This window comes from Oryzias melastigma, linkage group LG5 (genome assembly GCF_002922805.2).
Source record: "Oryzias melastigma strain HK-1 linkage group LG5, ASM292280v2, whole genome shotgun sequence".
NCBI classification, from domain to species: Eukaryota; Metazoa; Chordata; class Actinopteri; order Beloniformes; family Adrianichthyidae; genus Oryzias; species Oryzias melastigma.
Window position 1 is genome coordinate 24,718,404 of NC_050516.1, and position 12,228 is coordinate 24,730,631.

Below are 12,228 nucleotides of genomic sequence, written 5' to 3' on the forward strand. Positions count from 1 at the left end.
CCGTTTTTCAGTCATAACTAACTCATCATTGACAAAGATGAATCATCATTAATACCAGCCTCTTTGAGCATTGCTAATACAGCAAAATGAGTATTTTTAAATTTTTAAATGAAATACAAACTCAAAATAATGATAAAACTGTTCGAGCTACATATTTTTGATCCTTTGCCATCCTTTTAAATTCTACTGCCTCCCTCTTCTCTCCATATAAAATGTTCTAGCTCCACTAGGGCTGGGCGATAGCATTTGGGTATTGATTTGATACCGATCTGATACCAGTCAATATTTGATCTGATACCAATCAAATAATTCTTAATATCTGATCTGATATTGATCCGATACTATTCAGTATTGCTAAAATTGGCTGGTATTAATCTGATATCGATCCAATACCGGTCAATATTTGACCTGATACCAATCCGATACCCTTCAATGTTGGCAATATTGATCGGTATCGATCTGATATCGATCCGATACTGGTCAATATTTTTGATTAGACCTATCCGATACCGGTCAGTATTGCCAATATTGATCTGTATCAATCTGATACCGATCCGATACCAGTCAATGTCAACAATATTGATCGGTATCTATCTGATACCGATCCCATACTGGTCAATGTTTGATCTGATATCGATCCAATACCGGTCAATATTGCCAATATTGACCTGTATCGATCTGAAACTGATTCGATACCAGTCAGCATTGCCGATATCGATACCAATATTAATACTTTTCATAAATGAGGTGGATCTGACACGACCCTCAATATCTCAATTGCTTTTAATTGCAATTAATTATTTTTTTTTTTTTGTAAGTTTCCCTTTTTTATTTTCTTGATAAACATAAAACAAGAATTAGGACATTTTCAGTAAAATTGGAAATAGTTTATTAAAATAAAAATGTCTTGAAATATAATAAAAAAAATGATGAACTGAATGCAAAAAAGTCCACAAACCAAAAGAAACAAGTAACTATGATACAAAAATAAATCAAAATGTTTAATGGGGAAACAATGGTAGGAATGTCAATAATTTGTAACTGCTTAGCCTTTAAACATTACAATAAAAACAGGTGAAACATAGCTTGTAAAAAACTAGAATGCAAAAAATTCGAGTGGAAATAGGGTGAATAATGCCTGCCGCCTGCATGGATGCACTGTGAGATCCGCTGCTGGGATCTCACAGGACGGGTGAGAGTGTTGAGGCAGTAACTCAGCGGCGTCATTTTTCCAGATACAGAAAAGTTTCAAACATGAGTGGAAATATTGACATCTGCAGGCCAGTACCGATCCAATACCAATTTGGATCGATCTGCACAGCACTAAGCTCCGCCCCTGATTATTTTTATTATTACTAATATTATAATATTGCATCATGGAACATTAGAGGACAAGATACTAGTATGGGATTCCAACATGTTTTAATTATAGTTTTTGGTGCAGAAAGTCTAAAAAAATATAAATAAAACATATAATATAGTTAGAATTATGGAGTAAAAATCAAATATTGATCCAGTGTAGCACCGAGTCTGTGTCTCCCTGTGCCAGTCCCCAGGCCGGATAAAATACAGGATTGTGTCAGGAAGTGCATAAAACTCTCTGCCAAACAAAAAGTGTGAATTAGTGAAAGCTGATTCACTGTGGCGTCCCCTGAAGGGAAATAACAAAAAGTGAACAAGATATTTAATCATATGTGAATTGTCTTTTTGGATTAAGCAAGAAACATGAATTTGAAGCATGAACTCATGGATTTGTGGTGGGGTAAAAAAAAAAAAAAAATACTTATCCCAGGAATGACCAATGACATATGGCAGTACATAATAGTGGGCCATTCGTTTGGAGTTGCTTTATCACTAAAGGAAGGATAAGAGAGCTGTCTGATAACAGTAGAAATACTGTTCGCCTAAAAGGCCACAAGGCACATGGTAAATATTTTTAAACCTTTTTTTTTCTCTCAGCCTTTTTAGTGTGAGGCAAGTGTTTGGATGCTCCAAAAGTCTGTTTTTAAAAACCTGATGTTGCCAAAAAGTCAAAGATATGCCATGCAAATTATTAAAAAAAGGAAAAAAAAGCATTTCTTCCTGGCCTGGAGCCATGTGAGCGGCTCCAGCCTCCCCACAGATCGCTCTAGGTCTGCATTATGATACACGCAGCAAGCTGAACTAAGGAGCGGTTTATAAAGAAGGGCCAAAAGGTTCTCCTACTGAAAAAGCACACACATTTAAGACCTCTGACTGCAAAAAATGTGTATATATATAACTGACAGCAGTTTTGGAGAACCAAAGGCAGAAGTGAACAATTTAGGGATGTGCTGAGAATCTATGCATGTTGGTGTACTGCAGCTGGGACTGCTGGATCAAAAAAAAAAAGTATAAATATATTTGATCAAAATATGTTATACAGAAAAAAAACAGCAATAGGGTCCATTAATTACACTTTCATCAACACAAAATGTTGTTTCATACAGGAAAGATGCGTTAATTCACTACTAGTACATTTATCATGCAACATTTAAAGTTCCACACCAACTATATTTTTTTCTGTGGAAAAAACGCTCCCAGTCGTCTTTAAATTATGATTATGCAGTTTTTAGCTGAAATCAAAAGCCTGTTTTGTTTTTAAGACACATTTTAGCTTTTTATTTTTAATTCAGGGTTGTGGGCGGGGCTATTGGCGCAGAAGTTAGCTCTGCTAATATCCCATCAAACCTTTGCTTACATTCTCTCATGCTAGTTTACGGCTTCATACAACAAGCTAATATTAGCCTAGCAAAACAACTGCGCACAATATTGGAGGCTTCCAGCCATACAGTTTTGAGCCAGATACCAGCTTAGACGAGGAAATAAATTGTTTTGTCTACAAGTGGATACTTAGATGAAAAAGTAGGGTTTGACACGCCCATTTCAGCAGCTGCGTCATTAGCCTGAGCATTTTTCAAGCATTCAGTTCTAATTAGCTTCTTATTTGAAATAAGAAATGCTGTTTTAATCATAAATCATTTTATATAGGTCCTCTACTGTTAGGGATATACTACAAAAACAAGCTAAAAATACAAAAAAGATGATTTTCATTGGAGTGGATCTTTAAAGAGCCTGTTTTTTGGGGGTTATTTCTTGTTTTTCTTGTTTCCTGTTTTTCTTGTATGTAACACTGACTACAATATGGTGCTTTGAATGGGCTAGAACAGCATTTTGGACGCGCACTTTGTACCCAATAAAACTCCTCTTTTTACACCCGTCTTGGGACAACTTCAGTCTATGATAGCACAGACATGCTGCCATTTTCTTGCTGTAATTATCACACAGTTTGTGGTTGTGTCCAAATTTCCCCCCTAATCACTATACAGTGAATTTGCCATTTTTAGCGATGTCCGAATCTACTAATTCCAAAATCGAGTGCACTGGAAATTTCCCAGAAGTCTTTGAGAAAAACTAGCTTACATCAGTGGTCACTAGATTAGCGGATATAAACCACAATTCATTGCGGTCGAAGAATTTCGAACAAATAAGCATGTTTAAATGTAATATTTGAATAAACCAACCACATTTTCACCATCAGAACACAGTGGAGTCATAAATAAACGTCGTGAAATGTTTGTTTTTGAAGTTACCACCTTCATCGATTTTGATTGGTCCTTTGTGTTAGCTCCGCCCCAACGCGCCACAACGTGCAAAAAGTTTTGAAACAGAAATTTTCAGATTTGAAAGCGAAAAAAAAAGAGTTTCAAAGTGAAAAAAAGATTTAAAACTGAAAAAAAAAAGTTTTGAAATTGAAATTTGAGTTTTTAAACCTAAAAAACAGAACATTTGAAGCTGGAAAGAATTAAGGTTATTTTAGAACACCAAAAGGTTTTAGGACATTTTACTTTTTTTTTTTTTTTGGGCCAAACACCAATTATTTTTTCAAAATGTTCTATTTAGGTTTCAAATATTAATGGCCCCAATTTGGCTCCATAGACATATATTTATATGCATTTAAAAAAATACATTTATATATACAGTATCAAACAACCAGTGATAGTAGATGTGTTCTATTCCTTTCCAGGGCATACTTCTGTAGAGTACAGATGCCCTCCTTGTATCTGTTGGGGTTTACTCTGAGTATTTCCACACACTCACCAAACACACAAGTAAGGTTGATTGATAATTTTTGAATTGCCACTAAAAGTGCTTGCTTGTCCTTAGGGTCATAAAAGTGATTGGATCGTAGCTCGCTTTGGTTTAACCTCCTGATTTGATGTCCAGGCGTGCATCCTGTTCCTTTCCTGATCTCAGCTGGAATGTGCTTCATCAAACCCCCCTCTGACTCCTTGGATTGGGCTTGGCCAGCATTGAAAATGAGTGTACCAATTTTGTAGTTACCTATTCCCTGAATAGTTCCAGGCTGAACACTTTGATGTTAGATACATATTTTCACTTTAATTATTGACTATTTGTTTAAAACTCTTCAATTCAAAGTGCTATTGCTTCTGCCCTGGCAAAAGAATAAGTCTATAATACCTCACAAACATGATTTTTTTTTTCAAAACAATTTTCTGCCTTAATTTATTTTTAAGATGTTACAGATGTATTTTTTAGATATTTAGCCCACCCACTAAGCCCCTGGTTAAGCCAATGTGGGCAAACACAGGTGGGCCACCACAGAAACTACAGACAAACCCAATCAGGACCAACATTTTATGCCCCCTTTTTAAACCATATGGGGCCACGTGGCCTTGCTGGCTGGAATAATCTTCAGAATGAATCCGCTAACTTAAAAAATAAAGTCAAAGACTCGACTCAGAAACACAAAAATAAGGCTTTCAGTCTGATCACATCTGAAGTTTTATTCATTTCTGGATTCCTGAGAACTGGAAATTAACACTATGAGACTGAGCAGAATATTTCTATTTTATGATGTTATAAATACAAATTCATGCAAATTAAATTAAATTCTGGATTTGTCTGGTGCTCATTTAAAATCTTGCCAGATTCTTTCTTTTTTTTAATGACATATCCCCAGCCCTCGTTTTTACTTTTAAATTTGTACGCAACAAAATCAGTCTTCTGTTGCTGCCAAACAAAAAAGCTAAGTATAGCAATAACTGGAAACATATCTGAGCTTTTCTGCTTTTACTTTATCCAGTTGGGGTACAAACTAACATTCCTTCTGCCAGTTTTCTTTTTTTTTTTTTTTTTTTTTGCATGAGCAGAAGGTATAAATGTAGATGGAAATGTAATAAAGTCCCACTCTGATCATTTTTTGATCTATTATAAAGGCGTTCCAAGTGGTCTTTTAATTATGATTATACCATTTTAGGACTAAATCAAAAAAGTCTATGTTGTTTTCTAGGACATAGTTTATGCAGACCGGGAGTAGCTCATTAGAAATTCACCTCTGAGGTGTGGGCCGTTGGATGCAGCAACCCCGCCCCCCTTCCCCTCCCTGTGACAGCTCAGAACAAGGAGCTTATTGTGGCCCTCCCAGCGTATTTTCTATTTTTTCGTCTTTTCAGCAATTTTAATAAAAAAGTACTCATAAATGCAATACTTATCTTCCATCATGAGAAAAACGCAACAACACGAGTGTTTTTAGCATATGTTTGTATTCTGGCAACCACTACATGATCTTTCTTGCATCCTCTTGATAACGCCATTCAAACACACATTCAAGCAGCACTTCAAGTGTCAGTGTATTCATGCTTTCTATGCCCTTTTTTTCACCTCATCTAAGAAATACATGTTTACTCGAGTACACTTCAGTCTAGTATTAGCACCACCTACCTTGAGGCTGGCAGATGATTGGTCTTCCTACAGTGCCCTGGCTGTTCCATTGTGCCCCACTCTTCACTCATTTTCCAGTCTGATGATAAACAAAAAAAAGAAGGAGACTGTCATCAGAAAATACAATTTATCTCCTCTTCATGTGGTAAAAGAAATATGAAAATAACAATCTTGCTTACTGTCACAAATACTCTTCCAATGCAGGCGTGCATTCTTTGACCTTTTCATTTAAGCTCTAATCTATTTTATTATTGCAATCAACTTTGATTTATCCCAAATGTAACACCCTTATCTTTTGCATTTTAACAAGCTGAATTCCAGGGTTTAATTAATGATGGATCACATGAACACATTTATTCAACCAGATTTAGTGTTTTTATCATGTTTTTCTTCTGACTTGAAATTCTCCTTTTTCTATTTACCATACGGATTGTATTCATGCAACATGAAGAAGTTTGAAAATGTTCTGATATTTGTAGCCCTATCAATAGTGTGAACAAGCAGCAACAGCCTCCTACATAGAGCAATGCATGCATGAAAGTGCATGATGGCATTAGAATAGATTCTCTCCTTGTCATTTTACTGATTATTCTTTTCTCGTTTTTATTTCTTTTTTCATAATGAGTCAAAGTTTGGAGGCTGGGTTGCTTAAACCATCAACTCAATTTGCAAATAGCATGTTCGTCATCCCCCAACCAGCTGGAATATCTGCCCTCTTTTCGTAAATAATTGCTCTAAAGTCCTTCAGGTTGTCTCCTTGGTGTCATCCAACAATTCTCTTTCTTCTGTTTGTTGCCACGTTTTTTTTATCTCATCAAAGTATAACATGCCCTGGGGTGAATTTCTTTGTTATTCTCACTTAAATGGAAGGCATTCCCCACTCAGACTTTTTAATAGGAGTTTAGGAACAAGTGGAGAAAGGCAGGAAGGAGACAATTTGCTAATATAACGTAAAAACAAAAAATAAAAGTTGTAGACGATTAAAAAAAAAAAAGATGAAAAGCAAAGGTGAAAAAAAATGACCTTTTGGATGAAATGGGACTCTATGAGCAGACACCCTAAGATTAAGGGGGAAAAAAAAGACGTTGACTGCTATGATGACATTAGGTACAAGGCTGAGAGCGAAGGATGCTTCAGAAAGAATAATGCAGTGAGAGAGGCGCAGTCTACAATCCTCACTTAATTACCTGACGCTCTCCCGTCACCGGGGTCCAAAACACAAACACAGAAATGTCAGGGTTCCCCTGAGGTTCCAGAGCTGCCTTGACTGCTAATTACCACCTAACTTTAGTCTAATCACATAAAACTTTGTCCTTATCTCCTCTATAAGAAAGGGTTTCCTTGTTCGCATTATAAGTCACCTCCTCTGAGAGAAACGACAAACTCCAGGATTTAAATAAAGCTTCAGCTAGTGTGTAGCTGCTGTACAGATTTGTTGTTGAATAGATGTGAATATTGGTGAAGTTTATAATTAAAAGGTAAAGCATTTTATTGACAAACTGTAACTATTAATGTGTTTGATGTAAAGAAAACAGCATAATATACTGAAAAGTTTCTTTAACTTATGAAATAATGATATGATATAATAAATGGTATCCACATCACCACACCGAGTACTGTGATGCTTTCACTAAAGCGTTATTTAAAAAAAAAAAAACGACAAAGCGCCTTAAACTAAAGCACTTTATAAGGATACATTCTGGCTGTGTTTTCTGATGCTAAGCTAACGCAGCTAATATGCAGCATGGTAGTTTTTTTTTTTTTTTTCCACGTGTTACAGTTGGGAGTAAGCACATTCACATTAACATTTGTTAAAGTAGTATCTATCTATTTTTTGTTGTTGCAAACAAGGGGTGTTATTGTGAATACGCTAACACAGCTAGCATGTATGGGTATTGGATTGTGGGGTTTTTTTACCTGTTCAAAACCATACTTCCTCATGACGGGTTCTTTGATTTTGGCTAAAAATGTCATCATCATAATTAGAGGACCACTGTGAACGCTCAGTACTTAGAAAACTGTCTAACAATTATATCTTTTTGTAAACTTCTCCAGTTGCAAAATATTTTAAGCTTGACTTTAACCTAAAATAGCAACAAAAAAAAAGTCATGTACCACGGAGAGGTCTGACAGTATCTCTGCTGTTTAAGCTGTCATTACAGGGTAGTGCAGGCAATATTGCATGCTTGATTTACCATGTCATTCTGACAGCCTGTTATTGAAGATTACAAGCCGGGCAAAGTGGAAAAGAGGCATTCAACCTGACATAAATTTTACTTTAAACAAAAGTCATCAAGTAAAGCTGCACTCAGCCGTGCTCATGTTTTATGTCTCGATATCGCTTGTGTTGGTTCGCGTCTAACTGGGCAGCATATTAGTCACAACCGCCTCCCGTCAGAAGCACGGAGGAGGTCAGTAAGGCGATCCAAGGACACTCTGACATGAGCAAACTCGTTTTATTAAACTATTTGGAGTTTATGAATCAAGAAAAACTCTCGCCTAGGAAAAAGTGTTTTCAGCCAGGAGCTGGGATGCATATGCAAATATTCACAAATCACTTTGTCATAGCATGGGTTTGTGACTTTACTCAATGACAAAGATGATAGTCTCATCTGGGCCTTGCCAAAACACCTACACCTTGAGATAATATTGATCAAACAATCTAAATTACTCTCCAGCACTCTTTTATTTTCATTTTTTAATTGATTAAGTCAGTATTTTATTTGTTTTCCTAATTTTTCCACTGACTATGGTGCATGCTGGTGTTGACCTTGGAGAGGTTCCAGACTTTTCAGTATTTAAGATCTGATGGAATTTTCCATTTGATCTCATGCAAATACAGCCGTGCACTACTTAAAAGGATGCTGCTGAGTCCATTAAATCTGACTTCACTGGATGTTTGGAAATTCTCCTTCATGGGCACAGTGAAAAATCCTAAAAGAAAAAAAATCAGCTGAATTCACAAGTTGTAATCTTTGTGAGGCTAAATGTTAAAACGGTGTTAGATGTCAAGATTTTATAGAGGCAATACTTAAATGGTATTTTCTAACTTAAACTTTTCAATGAGCAGCTGTGCCAAGAAAGTCTGTGACTTAAACGTGAAAATTATTCTGTCACCATGTATTTCTAATGCCTGTTAATATCTATATGGGTTCTTGTGAGTAGTTCTTACAAACAGAAAGCACGATCAGTTTTATAAACACATTTAGACACTCTAAATAAGAACTGGACTGAGTGACTCCTCCCCCATGGTGTTCCAAATAGGAAGTACCCGCTGGCTTTTTTTTCGTATTGCGTTTTTTTTATATTGCTGTCTTTTAATTTGCAGTTTTTAAGGTGGTTTTTCGTATTACGTTTTTAAAGCATTTTTTTTACATCGACTTTGGAACGTTATGCAACATTTTTCAGTATTACTTTAAATTGGTAAAGTTTAGAATGAATCTACTGTTTTACATTGATGTCTTAAGTGTTGATATCAGTGAAAAATACTTTTTTTTCACTTCAGAATCTGCTTGAATTACATTCAATCCTTGTTGAAAGAATGTCAATAGTTACAGCTTTGGTGTAGTAAAATAAAAGAAATATGGGCGAGAATAACGTCAACATTAAGCTACAAGTATTGAAAAAAAAAAAAAATTGGTGATGGGACATTTAAAGACCTTTGGGTGATTCTCAAAAATGATCACATCAGCATTAAAACTGTGGTTTACATTTAAAAGAGGCCACCTAGATTCATAAGTGTCTAGTTCTTCGCATCGTCACGTCACAAGCTCCCATTCCATTTGTAGAGTTAATCATGTGGACCCCCTGAGAGCAAATGACACGGTCCTCTGAGAAGCACCCATCCTAAATCCTATGCAGATTTTCCGCCTCCCAGTGTGTATATTTCTGCTGAGCATCTGGGGGCGTTTTACACAGATTCCCAGGAGGCGCAAGACTATTTATACTTCACAAAAAGAGGATAGTTTGCAGATACCCCTCCCACCTCTAAGCCCCACCCTTGCAGCAGCAGCAGCAGTAGCTTGAGGCGACAATATTGACACATGATGGCCCAATCTAATCTTTTAATCACTTTGGTAACTTCGTGTCTTCGGGTTAAACAGGAAAAGCCAACACTGAGGAAGGAAAAATCGTCTGCTTAGATACGATATGATCCTTGAACACGTGTGGAAAACTACACACACACGCTTGGACTGTGCAGCTCCACCTTCAGAGTAGCGTGGTGGAGCCTTCTGTATCGGCTGGTATTAACAGATCAGCGCAGAGCAGCAGCCACCCTGCTTTTAAGTCTCTTCTTGAGGTAGTGCTTCAGAAGCCTTCTGCAGAAGAGGATAAACACAGGAATCCCTGAGGCCCAGCACCTCCTCTGGTCCCTCCTCTTCTCTTTTATTTTATTCTGTTTTTTTTCTTTGCTTATTCCCACTTTCCAACCACCCTTTATATTTTGAACAAGTGGCACTTTGAGTTGCAAATCGAAGAAACTTCAGGGGGTTTAAGTTTGTCATTTTACTGTGTTTCTAGAAGGTCATACTTTGTTGATTTTGGCATTGAATTTCAAACTGCACAGATGAATGTCCATCTAGGTTTGCTGCAGAGACGCTTGGTGGTAATGGCTCCTCTGGCCTGATATGTGTTTGGTTCGTCTCGATGTGAAGAAGAAATGGCGTCACTTCACTCCCTGTCTTTAAAAAAGAATCTCTCCATGTTGAGGAATCTAGCATCCATGATCTGAATCTGTGATCCAAACAGTCTCTTCACAAATTCTAGCTCATATAGGTGGAGGTAGGCACATAGATTGACTGGTAACTTGGAAGCTGACTCAGCTCTAATCTTCACTACAATGCACCTATCCGGTCAATCTTCCACTCAATCACTCCCTAACTTGTGAACAATCCTTAACCTCCTCCACCTGCAGAAGTGACTCATTTCAATCCCGGAGCGGGCTTTCCATCTTTCTCCAGCTAACATTTGTCTCAGTTGGAGGTACTGATTCTTATCCAAGGTTAATCACAATCAGCTGCAAATCACTCCAATGAGAGCTGGAAGTTTTGGCGTGAGGAAGCCACCAAGTCTTTGTCATCTTCAGACAACAGGAAAGCAGACAGAATCATTACAAAATGGCTGTATGGAGAAACTCGGTTCATGATACGCTTCCAACAAAACAAAAGTTAATGTCCGATGGGTCCAACACTCGCCGCTCCAAGCTACTCTAAAACTGATAGACAACGGTGGGAGGTCAGACTTTCCAAATGTCTGCATCTCAATGCAAACTAAACGTTACAGAGATAAACAATGTAAAAAAGAAGAAGCTAAAAGACAACAGACTATATAATATTAATATTAGGAAGTTTCTCCCTACTTAATCTAAAAAGTAGCTAAGTTAATAACTGAAATATTCTATAACAAAAGTAACTAATTATCAGGAAAAGTAACTATTTGCATTATGTTAAAAAAGTTGTTTCCATGTCTAAATTAGTGCTGTCATTCTATTAATTTTTTGTGTGATTAATTAATCAGGAGCTGAAATTAACTAATCAAATCAATCACATTTTTTTAACCTAACAATTTCTGTGAAAAACCTCATTTTCAGGTATTTTATTTACATTTGTGACATCAAGGCACAGTAAAAGATCAACATACAACTAAAATTGATGCTTTATGAAGTTTTTTTTCCATACAAAAGATTTTCAACCATTACTTTAACACAGCAGAGGGGTCATTTTTTTCAACCTTAAAACATTAGACAAAACTATAACTAGACTACAGGTTTAATAATTCATTTAGTAATAGATTTCTCTTAAATGACCATAGTAAGAGCAGGATATTGCTCCTCCAGGTGAGCACTAACACAGAAGTAACCATCTGACACAAAAGTGAGATTGATGCGATTTTAAAAACTAACACGCTAAAATGTCTACAATTAATTAATCTCAATAACGGGTTTAATTTGACAGCCCAAGTCAAAGTTTTCATTTTTCTGATCAATTTTAACTCAAGTCAATTGAAATAAGAAAAAAAAAAAAAAACATGTACCTGTAGATTGCTTTCAATATTTATTACATAGTTGAAAGTATTTTGTTTACAACTGCAGTAAATATATGATTATGTTCAAGAGGTACATCATGTGCATTTAAATAACATAAAGTGCATTTGGCTTTGTCGTTTAAATCAAACAAATCTTACTTAAAATCTCTACTTTTTTTCTGGAGGGGAACAAAATCTTTTCTCCTGAACATAGTGTCCGCTCTACGACTGTGTTCTAGCCTTTGACCTCAATGAAATGGAAGTCGTGCTCTTGCTCCGCCCCCCACTAGAAAATGTCAACTTTCTGTTGGGTCGTTCTAGACTTGCAGTCTCTAGAATATTTTTTCTCCACAGGTTCACCCATTGGTCTACGATTTTAAAATTTCGTGGGGCCTGCTCTCATGCTCCCTAAGACAGCAGACAGCTCGTAATGAAAATAAT

General features: G+C 36.4%; 1 protein-coding gene across 1 annotated transcript in view; it reads right to left on the reverse strand.

Annotated features, from left to right (window-relative positions):
- Positions 1-12,228, reverse strand: part of LOC112145389 (cadherin-22) — a 227,533-nt gene that overhangs the window by 167,015 nt on the left and 48,290 nt on the right. The window contains exon 2 of the mRNA XM_024270564.2: positions 5,764-5,842. The gene's annotated coding sequence lies outside the window, so the exon portion shown is untranslated. The remainder of the gene's footprint in view (positions 1-5,763; positions 5,843-12,228) is intronic.